Source organism: Schistocerca serialis, chromosome 2 (assembly GCF_023864345.2).
Source record: "Schistocerca serialis cubense isolate TAMUIC-IGC-003099 chromosome 2, iqSchSeri2.2, whole genome shotgun sequence".
Classification (NCBI taxonomy): Eukaryota; Metazoa; Arthropoda; class Insecta; order Orthoptera; family Acrididae; genus Schistocerca; species Schistocerca serialis.
The window spans coordinates 481363011-481378013 of record NC_064639.1 but is presented as its reverse complement, the minus strand read 5'-3'; positions in this window follow the sequence as shown (position 1 = coordinate 481378013).

Genomic DNA, 15003 nt, shown 5'->3' with positions numbered 1-15003 from the left:
TCCAAATTGTTACTTTGTGCGAGGAAGGGCTGTCAACAAGGGAAGCGCCCAGATGTCTCGGAGTGAACAAAAGCGATGAAGTTCGGCCGTCCAAGGGCTACTACTGCAGTAGATGACCGGTACCTTCGGGTTATGGCTCGGAGGAACCGTGACAGCAACGCCTCCATGTTGAATGATGCTTTTCGTGCAGCCACAGGACGTCGTGTTACGACTCACTGTGAGCATTAGGCTGCATGATGCGCAACTTCACTCCCGACGTACATAGCGAGGTCCATCTTTGCAACCACGACACTATGCAGTGCGGGAAAGATCGGCTCAACAACACCCCGAATGGACCGCTCGTGATTGGCATCACGTTCTCTTCACCGATGAGTGTCGCATATGCCTTCAACCAGACAATCGTCGGAGGCGTGTTTGGAGACAACCCGGTCAGGCTGGACGCCTTAGACACACTGTCCAGAGAGTGAAGTAAGGAGGAGGCTGCCTGCTGTTTTGGGGTGGCATTATGTGGGGCCGACGCACGCCGCTGGTGGTAATGGAAGGCGATACGTAAATGCCATCCTCCGACCGATAGTGTAACCATATCGGCAGCATATTGGCGAGGCATTCGTCTTCATGGACGACAATTCGCGCCCCCATCGTGCACATCTTGTAAATGACTTCCTTCAGGATAACGACATCGCTCGACTAGAGTGGCCAGCATGTTCTCCAGACATGAATCCTATCGAACAAGTCTGTGATGGATTGAAAAGGGCTCGTTATGGACGACGTGACCCACCAACCACTCTGAGGGACCTACGTCGAATCTCCGTTGAGGAGTGGGACAATCTGGACCAACTGTGCTTTGATGAACTTGTGGATAGTATGCCACAACGAATATAGGCATGCATCAATGCAAGAGGACGTGCTGCTGGATATTAGAGGTACTGGTGTGTTCAGCAGTCCGGACAATCACCTCTGAAGGTCTCGCTGTGTGGTGCTACAACACGCAGTGTATGGCTTTCATGATCAATAAATAGGGCGAAAATGATGTTTATGTTGATCTCTGTTCCAATTCTCTGTACAGGTTCCGGAACTCTCGGAACCGAGGTAAAGTAAAAATTTTTTTCGATGTGTGTGTACAGGTCATCTATGCGCAGTGGCCTCACAAACAACGGATAAAGACAGACCCGCCGCTTTATTATCTCGAGTGCGATGCTTATCTCCTCTAACGAGACGCAGGTACAGACAGAGCCAACGGTTGTCTGATTCCGGGTTTAATTCCTTGCCCATTAAAGCATATACCTAAGCTGTTGTGGTAGTTTTATGAACCCTTCGTAACTTCCATGTTATGCTGTGAGTAGGGGGGGACTTACAGACTCGTGAAGTACTTATACATTGCAGCTAAACTTTTATATTTTCTTTTACTTTATTTCAGTCGCTGACATTTGTATCAACGCTAAGGACCCTTATCGTCAGAGGGAGTTAAATAAGTGTTGATGCTTTAGAGATGTGTAGCCACATCTTCTCCAGACATATCTTTTGAAATGATAATTCAGTACAACGGTAGAAGCCTATTAAAATGCTTACAAAATTGACAGTCACTTTTGTGATAGCTTCCATTATAATTAGATGACGAAGTATCAATACAATGCAATATGTAATCATTGAGGTAGTCTTTTAGTCATTACAGTCACTTGTATCAGAAAAAAATCGTGGTTAAAAGTATACTTTATCCATTACAACGTTTAGAAAGTTCCAAAATGAATACCCCTTACACTGTAGTAAGCATATTACCATTACTCATAACACCAACACGAGTAATTTTCAGTATACCAAATGCTGGCCATAACTAAGACGTAAATCCTGCCAGTGGTAAATAATGTTGTTGACAATGGAAAACGCATCACAGGCAATTCCTCCACTGTACTTCCATGAACATGATCATGTATACCCTTCGTCCCTTCCTCTACTCTTTGAGTGAGTATGCATAGGATGTGTCGCACATACCTCGTCATGTTGTTATTTTGACCAACAAATAACTGCGGTCGTTGTATGTAAGTCAGCTACGATATTCGCACAGGAGAAGAAATAGTGATCGGTCACATCGCGCCAGTTAGAACATTGCTGACGACAAAAAGAGACACTCCCTATTTCTGTTACTTTTGCAGATAGCTTTCATGGATAGCACGAGTCCTCTGTGAGGTATTTACTTGGCTTCTCTCACCCTGCTGTGTCACACACGGCACTATGATTGCCTCAGACTATATCCCTTTACATATGTCTTATCAACTCGACGTAGCATTATTCAGTAGAACAATTACTTGAAATTTACGAGACGTCTAGGACATCATTGAGAGACATCTCGGAGCCTTAAAATGCCTAAAATATAATGGAACTGTATGACCTGCACGTGGACTGTGGACTTTGGTGTTAGTTGGCCACAAGCACATAGCACAACAACTGCAGTCATCCGAAGAAAAGACGTTTTTAAATATTTAATATCAAATATGCTAATTATTTATCGGTTGACTAGTTTCGGGATTTACCCTTTTTGACAAGCCACCTACCACAGAGAACAATATTTGTTATGAGTGTATGCATATAATGTGAATAATAAAGTTATCAGTAAAATATGGTATATGGTAATTAACTACGTATTTTGGAATAAATTTGGTGTTCACAGTTCTGTTTATGTCATCACGCTTAAATTTAGTTCAGACCTGCGTTTAAAGGATGTCACAACTTGAAGATACACCTCACTGTAGCATGTTAACGTATCAGCGTAGTATATATTTCTGTTAATTGCTTTCCTTCATTATCCAGAATGATCTGATCAACGTAACAACAGTATTTTGTATACAGTGGAGAATATCTTCTCAATAGAGAATATGTTCTCATTGGAGTACACTGTGCGTCACATGGACTTGCTTTTCGTAGATGTGAAAAGAGGCAAGACCCAAAACTAGTCGGCCAATAAATAATCAGCAGCTTTGGTATTAAACATTTGAAAACGTCGTTTCTTCAACGCGTTTACTGAAAACCTTTATATTAAATGTCATAAATTACCGCTTTTTCGCACGACAAACATTAAATTGGTTTGCTAATTGTTTGGTTGACCAACATATGTCAGAGATTTAATTATGAAAACAAGATAAAATTTAGGCCAGCTGAGGTCTGAAAGCAACTGAAAGCTTACGTGGGACTATAGGAGAACTATCGATGGTTTTGCAGAAGTATTTGTTTCATAGCTTGTGTTGATACCGTTATTGGAAACGAATACGTTGCGTATTTGCAAAGTTTACAGGCAAGAAAGTGAAATACAAATAAGTACAACTATATTCTGTAATACTTCTAGACGCTACTTGATGAAATACAAGACCTCAGTCGAAAATAAACAGTGCATCTACTAAACGGTGCCTTTCCCACATGAAAATACTGTTTTTGAGCACATATGAATCATCTACCAAAACACAAATATTGTAACACACAAGATTTGAACTGAACAATAAGAACAGCCTGGAATAAGTAACCTTCTTTCAGAGCTTGTTGCTGACCTGCCAACAGGTTTAAGTGAGTCAAACAGTACAGTTACAATGGAAAAATGGATGTGTGTATGTACCCCAGGGGCTCAGTTGTTGGTCCATTGCTCTTCTCCCTATGTAGACAACGACTGAATCTTGACAAGAATATCGAAAATTGTTTAAAGAAAATACAGGAAATTTTCAAGACAATTTTCCATACAAATTTGTACAGATGTACTGTAGATATTGAACCAGATCAAAAGAAAATTGCTCCGACGTGTAATTTTTCATCATCAAAATCCAAGGACCAAGTAGAAACTTTCATGTGATATTGTGGGTCCTATACGTTAATTATCAGATATCTGTGTTTGGTAGATCAGGTGTTAATATACTCACTGAAAAAGGATACATTATGTATTTCGTAAACTCAACTAAAAGAAGCTTTGCAAGGTGCTAAGTCAAAATTCTCTGATCTTACCTGAATCATATTTGAAGGTATAAGGACAATCTTGAGCCATTATAACAGGAAGTGGAAGTTAATGGCCAGAACAAGTATTATACAACTAAACATACCAGTTGTGTACTAAACCCTTGAGTATAAAACTACACATCTAGCTGAGAGAGAAGCGTTAGTCATGATGTTGCAAGAAATTCTGATACGATGGAACAAACTATCATGAGTATACACTAACTATCTTATGAAATTTAAAAGAGAAATAATTGATTATCCTGCAGAACATACCGATTAAAAAGAAATATAAAGATGTCAATGTAATTAAGACATGAATAATGTGGGTGTACAAATATGCAGCAGAGGAACTCATTAATTGCATAGTTCTTACCCATGCCTATTTTGTTTGCAGGATGTGCACAGGTACCTTGCATAAAAAGTGTGATCCAATGTATCAGAAATGTGTAATAACATCCAATAACTGACAGAAGAATCGCTATTTTCTACAAAACATTTAGGTAAAATACATCACATCATCCCCAATAAACCTAGTCAGTTTGCCTTGATAGATTTGATTTTGCTACTTCAAGTAAAAGAAAATGACTCAGAATACAGTAATAATGAAAGTACTTTCAAAATTCCTGTGCTAAGTAAAGCTACAGCCAGTGTCATGATAAGAATGTCAGATCAAATATTTTGCGTATGTGATAATACCAGAGTGCACATTGACAGGTAAGTGACCCAAGATTGAATCCAAATTGTCTATAGAATTCATTGAAGAGCTTGGTATTGTACAGAAGTGTAGTTTCAGTTATCATCTAGCACCTAACGTAATTGAAAGAACCACATAGGAATTAAGGAAATTGTTTCATGCGTATTGCAGAGTGAAGCTTAACAACTGATTGTATTCGCTTCCTGATTTTTAAACTGAAATCAACAGCCTAAAATTCAAGAGTATTTGATCACTAGCTACCCAAGTATTTGAGAATATTCAAGCGTACATAAAGATTCTGCCAAAAGAGAATTTACACAGGAAAAATCAGTCAAGTTAACATTGAAATCAGTTCGTAAACAAACCAAGACAGGAATGAAGTTATTGTAACTACATATGATGTAAATGTTTTTATCATGGTGAAAACACACATCAAAGAATCGAAAATTATTGAATACAATCAAATTACAAAATACTGAAAATTATATTTAAAGTTACAAGGATTGCACAACCCAGAAATTATCGACACGAAAGGCGTGTGGATTACATCAAATAGAGAACATAAAGCATTACCATCCCCCTGAAATTGCTTCAGTGATAGATGTAAAAAAGATCCAAGTTAGACAATATTTCATATCTGTGATTTATATCTTAATTTGTTCTTATCTGATCACTCATACCAGTGAATTATGTCAAGTGTCAGCATTTAGCAATTAGACTGATTTGTTCTCAAGTGTCTCGCATGGCTAACGCTGTTGCAGTGCGGTGATACAGAAGTTTGTTGTGTTAAAAGCAACGTTGCCAGATGCTGAGTGATGACAACACGGCACAGTGGATATTTATTCTCGTTACCCTTCAGTCTTTGCATTCTGACCGCGTTCATTTTTACGTTTGCTTATGACATAATTATGTAAACTAGTATACTGCAGGAAGATCGATAGTGGGCAAACTCAACCAAGAAGGAAATTTCACTGGGGCACGTCAGGTGGTATTATGGTCGTACACACGTCAAACCGATACACATGCAGAAAGTCAATAATTATGTCTCGTTGTGCTTAGCCGATTACATCCCGAAAATGTACTTTTCTTCATACTGGCCACTCCCATGGCAGGCACTGATTTGCAGTGCCGTGACGCCCAGATAGAAGCAAACAACGCATTGTGTCCCTTGCATATGTTAGTGTCACGACAAGTATAATTGGTACCATGCTTCAAAATTTGTGGTGGAATCATATTTAAGCAGTATGTCGTTTTATTTCAGCACTGATTAAATATACAAAGAAGACTGCTTACAAAACACTTGTGCGATCCACCATGGAATATTGCGCGAGCGTGTCGGGCCGTGCCAGGTAGGAATACCATGGGGTACTGAAAGCGCAGAGCGTGTGGCACAGGTTTGTCATGCATATGCTCAAAAAACCTGAACTGACAGACGCATGAAGATATATGTCAGCTGTCCTGTGGAAACCTACTATAAAAGTTTGAAGTACCAGCATTAATTGAGGAATCCAGGCGTATACAGTAGTCTTCTATTCGTAGCTCGCGTAGGAGCGAGAAGACACTATTAGACTAATTACAACTCACACAGAGGGAATTCAGAAAACATTCTTCCAACACATCAAATGCGAATGCAATGGGAATAAAGCGATACCGTGGGAAGTAATCTCTGATGAACATTTCGCAGTGGTTTCCAAAGTACTGGGTTATCAAAAAGCAGTATAAATTTGAAAACTGAATAAATCACGGAATAATGTAGATAGAGAGGTACAAATTGACACACATGCTTGGAATGACATGGGGTTTTATTAGAGCAAAAAAAAAATACAAAAGTTCAAAAAATGTCCGACAGATGGAGCTTCATCTGGTCAGAGTAGCAATAATTAGCTTAAGAAAGTAAGACAAAGCAAAGATGATGTTCTTTACAGGAAATGCTCAATATGTCCACCATCATTCCTCAACAATAGCTGTAGTCGCGGAATAATATTGTGAACAGCACTGTAAAGCATGTCCGGAGTTAAGATGAGGCATTGGCGTCTGATGTTGTCTTTCAGCACCCCTAGAGATGTCCGTCGATCACGATACACTTGCGACTTGAGGTAACCCCAAAGCCAATAATCGCACGGACTGAGGTCTGGGGACCTGGGAGGCCAAGCATGGCGAAAGTGGCGGCTGAGCACACGATCATCAGCAAACGATTCGCGCAAGAGATCTTTCACGCGTCTAGCAATATGGGGTGGAGCGCCATCCTGCATAAACATCGTACGTTCCACCAGGTGTTTATCAGCCAGGCTGGGGATGGTGCGATTCTGTAACATATCGGCGTACCTCTAACCCATCACGGTAGCAGTTACAAAACTAGAATCACGCATTTCCTCCAAGAAAAAATGCCCGATAACGGTAGATGTGGTAAATCCAAGCCATACCGTGACTTTCTCGTCGTGCACTGTAGTTTCCATCACAGTTCTAGGATTTTCAGTAGCCCAAATTCTGCAGTTGTGGGCGTTGAGAGACCCTCGGAGCGTGAAATGAGCTTCGGCGGTCCACAACACGTCATTCAACCAATCGTTATCTTCCGCTATCTATTGAAACGCCCACACCGCAAATGCCCTCCGCTTCATTACTCCGTGCATAGACGAACCCGCTACAGTCTCCATTTCTTCCTGAACTGTCTCAGTAGCATTACGCCTTGTGCTAGGTCGGCCACTGCGGGGTCTATCGTCTAAACAACCCGTGGCTTCAAACTTCGAAATCATTCTCGCTACAGCTGCATTTGCAAACGGACCTTTACCCGTTCGAATCCCCTTCCTATGGCCATAGGATCGTAACGCTGAACTAGCACATTCCCCATTCTGATAATACAGCTTCACTAAAAGCGCCTTTTCAGGTAACGTCAACATGCTGCGACTGCTGGCGCATCTGATTCTCTCTCTCATTACAACTCCTTTTATACACAACTGTCATGCGCAGTCACTGACGTTTTGCTGTACAGCGCCATATGTCGGACATTTTGTGGACTTTGCGTTTTTTTTGTTTTGTTTTAATAAAACTCCATGTCATTCCAAGCATGTGTGTCAATTTTTACCTCTCTATCTACATTTTTCCGTGGTTTATTAAGTTTTCAAATTTATACTGACTTTTTGATCACTGATAGCTGTAGATGTGTGTCTAGATATAGGCATGGATGTAGAATGCTAAAGATTACGATATTTTTCAATAATAAAAAATTGTTTCAGACGCAAATTCATCGTCATATTTATTGTGCTCATGTGGTAATCATTTACACGAAGGCTACACTTAGGTTCCCTTTATTTCTCTGAGTATATGTCACTTAAATAATACATTAGTTTACTTCAGTTATTTTTGCCAGATTATAACACAATGGCATGTGACGCGAATTTGTGTATTGTATAGCCTCATGTGCACTTCAATTAATAAAGCTCATATTGATAATAAATGCTGTTAATTGAAAAACATTACATTATACAAATCTGGAGTCAGTGATGGCTATATTAGGCTTCAGTAAAAGGTGTGTGTTAATTTTCACTTAATGTTCTGTGTGATATCCAGCCAGTTACTTGTATATAATAAATTAACATCGTTTCATAAATAATTGTAATCAAAAATAGTTTAACGGTAACACTGGCATGAAAATAAATGTTTGTATACTGAGCCCTTTATGGTGTACTGCTTGATTTTAATATTGTTTGTTTTGAAATAAAATGAGATATAACAAGGACTACACATGCATCACACTACACTTTCAGTTACAGACATACACACACTTCTATGTATGTACTATGTTTTTATTCTCGTGGAGGTATTTTAATCACATAGAATCCTCGCTGTTTGTTTTGCCTTACTGCTATTTTATGTGTGATCATATGAACTACTTTTAGTGGACAATATCAACACGAAACGAAAACAATTATGAACTTTTAACGAAAAATGTCAGTTATGATTATATTAGTGTTATGTTAGGCTAAGTAACAGACACAGCATTTTCCAATGTTTCTTTTGCTAAAAGGCAACTCACCTGGAGATCGGAACATTTTGGTAGGGACTATCCGCAGTTATGATTCACCATTTAAAATTGTTGACTTTAGTAATTATTTGAAGATTTTTCTTGCCATAAAACTGTATCAAAAATTTACTTTTGGCTGTGAACAGGTGCGGGGTTCTAGTAGCCACCATACTGCAACGAGTCTGTCAATTAGAACGAGAACCCGTTGCTATTTGATATTTCGTGCTGTGAGTGCCTGCAGGTCTACTCCGTTCATCATAAGAATAAACCTCATATAAACATTAGACTATGTATTCTTCCGCGTTTGCTGGAACCCCACTGGATTTTGTTTCACATGGAGCAGAAGTGAAGCTGTCTCGAGTACAGTCAAGTACGATAATGAGGATGGTGTGTGTCACGCGTATATCGACTCAGCGATGATACGGGGCAACAGCTTTACCCGCGCATTTAACTTTGACTGCACTGGCCAGATAAGTGATCCAACTAACCAGCAGTGATGTGAATAGTTGCAGTAAAGACTAACAAGAGACAAGCAGAGAAACAATATAGCTTTGAATGCCATTTATTTTTTAATCAGATGGAGATAATATATGGCAAAACTCAGACGATACGCTTCTTAGATGGCGGGGCGGAAAACACAACATGCTCTCGATCTTAGCTAACATAGTATTGAAATTAAATTTTAGTTTTTCATGTTTCTACGACTCTTAATCGCTCTATCTCTTGTGAGACCAATCTGTCCTACAAAACAAAGGGCATGTTCAGATAAAGAGTATCTGATTTTTCATTTTATCCGAAAAATTTAGTTGTGTAATGTTTTCTTAACTTTAACAACATTTTATAAAATATCGATACTTAAGAACATATATTTACAATGAAAACCAGAATTTTATGTGCGATACGTAATTATAAATTAGAAGACGTGCATTGTTCTTGAAAAATGATGGTCAAGTGTGAGTTAACTGACATATAAATGATGAATTTTATATTTAAATGATTTAGATATTCAAACCTAACAAAAAGGGTTAATGTAAGTTAACTAAAATTGATGAATTTCATATTTAAATGATTTAGACATTCAAACCGAACAAAAAAATTATAATCCAGAAAGAGTTTCGAACCGCCGCCAACCAATACATACGGTTATCATTCTACGACGCTACCGTTAACTCCTCACATGTAATTGACCTAATGTCCCTTATATTTTTTTATATTCTGTTTCTTGAAAACGTCAAAGCTGATTTTTCTCTGTAATCTTGTGAAAAACATTAAGAAGAAGTTGTTTAGCGCCATTAACGGTGTTCCGCTCACGTGTTTCACTGCGAAGCAAGAAGCAGAGTCATCAATTTTCACAGTGAGATAATCAAAGCATAATTTGCGTCTACAGAGATTGTGTGACTGTACACGATTTTCGAAAGAAAAATTATTTACCTAATGTATGATTAAGAAATACGTTGATGGCTGTTAATACATCAGAATGCCTCAAAGGCTCCTTTACAGTGACATCTAACGAGATATATCTAATACATAAGTTGGACTTACTTCCAAGACCGGAACAACACCAGTGTACAAGAACAATGACTGCTGACCAATCACTGTGTTTGTGTTTGTTTGCATCAGGTTTACTCTTACGATGAACGAAGTATAGTTTCAGAGGGTCGCCGCCCACCGGGGCATCGTTGAGAGATGCCGTGGCAGAACGGAGTCTGTGCAGCCTCACTGGCGAACATTTGCAGCAGACGGAAACAATGGAGTTAACACTGGGGTAGTGGCGCTTAAAGATATTGCTGCACACAGAAATTTTATGAATGAGAATTACCAGCGTGTGATGAAAAGCAATGTCTCCGAAATTTTCACGTGAAAACTCTTAAAGCTTTTCAAAAGAAAACATATTAACCTTTTACATGTTTATTCTTCATGTCTACGTTACGTTACGTGTTCGATGCCACAGAGTGTTGCTTTCCGTCCGGAGTGTATCGCTCGCCACGAGGTGAGAACGTAGAACGCCGAAGCCTTAAGCGTGAAGAGCGAGACCGGAGACGGACAGCTCTGGCCCGGGCAGGTAGGGCCGAGTTGAACGTGGCTCGAACTGTTCGAACAGTTTACACCACAGTCGGGAAACCTCAGGTTCTGTTCGATCTTTTGATCAGCCTGTGACTAGTGACTGTAATTGATACTATCGCAATTATCTTGAGAGGGAACAGTTTGTTCCATTTCTTTACAATTAGTTTTTTGTTGCATTATATTGAATATACTTTCAAAATTTTGTTTTAGTTTAACTCGAGTGAAGAAGTGGACCATCTGTTTATTTAATTCATAATTACATAAATGCACTTCTTTCCCTTAATCCCACTACGTGGCCTTGGGTTGATTAAGTTTGGGGTTTGTGTTAAGAGTTCGTCTGCTGGTAGCGCCAAGGCAGAGATGTGGTCACCCTGTAGGTCGATTAGTGTCAACCTAAGCCTGGAGTAAAGACAGCGATGATGCACCTGTTTGCCAAGGGGTAGTTCGGGGTTGGTAACAGGTCCCCCTCCCCTCCGTGTAAGCGGAACAGCCGTTGAGAGCCGCCATGATAGAGTCACTCTTGGGGTAGCGGCTGAACTGAGCGGACGGAATCGAGAGCGATCTCCGTCTTTGGGATGAGGTATTATGTGTTACACTGTTATTAATCCGCTATTTTTCAGGACTGAATTAGTTAGCGTGTCGTTACGGCCATTCATTCATTTTTTGAGAAATTTTGCCTGTACAATTAAAGTTTTCCGTTAGGGTTTCTCTTCCAGAGGTGAGCATGGGGGCTCGCGTTATCTATTTATAGTGCTGCAACGACTTGGTGCCTTCAGCACAAGAGAGCAGCAATAGCCCTAAAAAATCGTATAGTTTCACTTCTAGAAGCAGCGTTTTGTAATGTTAAAGTAACCTGGGGCCTCCCCCCACCTAGTTGACTTAACACGTGGCCGTAACGGCTGCTGAATAATTTAGATGACGATTCCGTGTGAAACCTGGTAGGAGATGCGTGTGTTTCGTGTGAGTAACTTAAGGTTCTAAGCGTGTGACGTAATTTTTTAGGCCATCTCATAAAATTTTGTTGACGGATCCTTTTAACCCCCATTTGCAAGCAGCACGTCCTACTTTGATAAAGAATAGGTTGAGCGTGTGAATAATCGTATAGAATTGAAAGCAAGAACGAACAGAGGGGTGAGGACAAAGAAATTAGCAGTTGGTATCGGTAACCCACGTGGTGTCGAATTGCACTGCCAGCAATCTCCCAGTTCGTTCTTGGAAATTAGATAAGGTGAGGATGCTTGCGTGTGCTGTTAATTGTTTATTTGCGTGTGCCATATTTCACAGGAGGTTTTATTTTTTTAAGAATTGGCTTTCTTTTGTGTATATGGGAGACGTTTGTGTCTGCTTTGTCCCCCGTTTTCCCGCCAAAAGAATTTTTGTTATTCGGTCCAAGTAGTAATCTTGGGTGTGAATTTCGATCACTGTTCCAGCAGACGGACCACAGGGGCAGCAAGTAGTCCCATCCTCTTTCCCAGTGCTTAAGTAGCAATGAGATGCATGTTAGTTTAAGTACCTTCAGCGGGAGACAAAACTAGAAGTTATTTGACTTGGCTTTGTTTGCTGCAATTATTAAGTTTGTAAAGCTTCTGGGAGTGTAGATAATAAATGTCTTATAAACTCGGTTTCATGGATTTAGTGGTCATTAGAAACCCCAGTCCTGTGTAGAGAGCAATGTTATAAACAAAGTGGAGTCCTTATAGATCTTGTTAGAGCGTGGCATTTACTTACTTGCCCACTTGGTTGCTTGTGCCCTCCCCCGCGCACTTTTAACATAATAACTAGACGTCGGGCCGGCCCCTCTTAAATTCAGTTCTATCGAGCATTGAACCAAGCAAGCAAGAACGTGTAAATGAGGCCCCTTGGCCACACATACGTCCGGCACACTCTAGCATAGACAGAAGGAAAGAGAGGAAGAGAGATTCAAAGGTAACGATACATAACCAGACGGATCACTTTCGATCGGTCTTGATGCACTATGGATTTTAACAATACAAATAACACTGAAGCACGCACTGAAATATGTTCTAGGGTGCAAGTCACGCGTAACAATGGAAACTAACGAATAAAAGAATGGTTCAAATGGCTCTGAGCACTATGGGACTTAACATCTGTGGTCATCAGTCCCCTAGAACTTAGAACTACTTAAACCTAACTAACCTAAGGACATCACACACATCCATGCCCGACGCTGGATTCGAACCTGCGACCGTAGCGGTCACGCGGTTCCAGACTGAAGCGCCTAGAACCGCACGGCCACACGGGCCTGCTAACAAATAAAAGATTACAATAATGATTCTGTGTAGTTCTCGTTCCTCGATCTGGCCATGTCTGATGACACTGCATTCAAGACGGATCATTCAGCAGTAATTTAATCGCACAATAAAAATTACTATCACTTTATTATGATACAGTTCGTTGGTTCTGCAATTATTTGTTGATTAGTTGTCTTGATTGTGTATCAAAGTTGTCGAATTCTTTTCAAAGTAATTGAAACTAGTAGAGTTTTTATCTGTTTTTATCTGCTATCCAAATATGTGAACAGGAATTGAACTGCTCGTTTGCAACCTACCTGGTAAGTCACTACTGCCTCTCATAATCAAATAAAATATTATACTTTGTTCAGTCAAGCCGTATTTTTTGGAGAACAACATTTTTGTGAATAAGTTTCCTTTAATTTAAGTCTATGGCCACAAACTTTTTGTTAACAGATTACCACTTTCGGTCTATAATGACAATCATCAGATCTGTTTTATTTAAACAAAGTCCTAATGTACTGCAGCTATAGTGGCATCGTCAAATGTTAAATGCAAAATCAGCACCTGCATCGTCAAATATATATAAATAACATCATATACACGAGTCATGTTGTCGGTAGCACTTCACGTGACGCCACACCACAACTTCACAGGTTGAATCTCACCACCGAACGGCATCCTCCATACAGTCCAAATTTAGCACCGTATGACTTCCATTTGTTGCCGATAATGAAAGACGATCTGTGGGGACATCATTATGCTTCTCATGAAGACGTTGAGAGAACTGTGAGACTGTGGTTGCGGAAACAGCGTCGACTTCTTCCGTGACGGATTCAGAAAACTTGTTCATCGTTGGCAGAAATGTATCCAATTGGCTGGTGATTATGTGGTAAAGTGAATATTGGTAATCAAAGATAACATTCTAAGGATTATTTCTGCGTTTGATTTACTAAAATATTCCCATCCAAACCAAATTAACGAAGGTGGAGGCATTACTTTTCATTCAACCCTGGCAAATCAACCCCAGCCTCCGTGGCAGTCGTTTAATACGGAGTGTGGAAATCGCAAACAGCCAACACTGCTTCGCACTAGCTTGACTTGAAGTCGGCGCGACGGTTGACAGTCTCCTGGGGGACAATTTGGCACTGTTCAGGAAGGGCAGCGACCAGGTCTGGATATCTACCGGAACGTACTTCCTGTTAGTAATAAGTCTTACAGCACAATTCCAGACATGTTTAACACAAGTAATTGTCGAGCAGCACATTACAGTGCGATACCTTTCCCTTGTAAGTCTAACAAATTGTCATCGTAATAAAACCGTCATGTCAGTGGCAACTCTTAGTTCACTCAGTGTCTAAATGTCTGATGTCTTCTAATAGTTTGCTACGCCACATTTCAGGTAAATGACGTCATTAGTACACTACGCCGTACTAGGTGTCTGAAGTAATCTGAGCGCCAGACACTGATAACTCTAGGACGTCAAGTACCTGAGCAACACGCCACTAAGCACTTAAGCAGTCGCGTACCTAACCATCGGAACGACCGTAGTTATTGCCCTAAAACAATAGTTAGCAGTTTTGTGTCAAGACTTCCACACAGAATTTTCTCCACAATACATGTTAGAAAATTTTGGTTAATCCTCTAATTTTCCTGACTAGTTTAGAAATTGCTAAGGAATTCGTTTTGTACGAGTAGAATAGTTGACAAATGTAGTTTTGATCCATTGTGAAAAGAAAAGCATAATACAAAAGTTTAACAGAGGATGGTGCTACTACCGATTTCGCTGAAGGTCATTACACACCATACACGATTTCAGCCTATCTACAGTTCTTTAGTTCATTTTTTTGCCGAAAATAAAAGTAAAGCAGTTTTTGAGATATTGAAGCTCTCTCGTCCATGCTTGAAAGTTATTGCTCTTGGTGTGGTTAAAATCTTCTACTTACAAGGAATTCAGTACTGAGAGACGCCACAACCGATAAGTTTCACTATGAGCATGT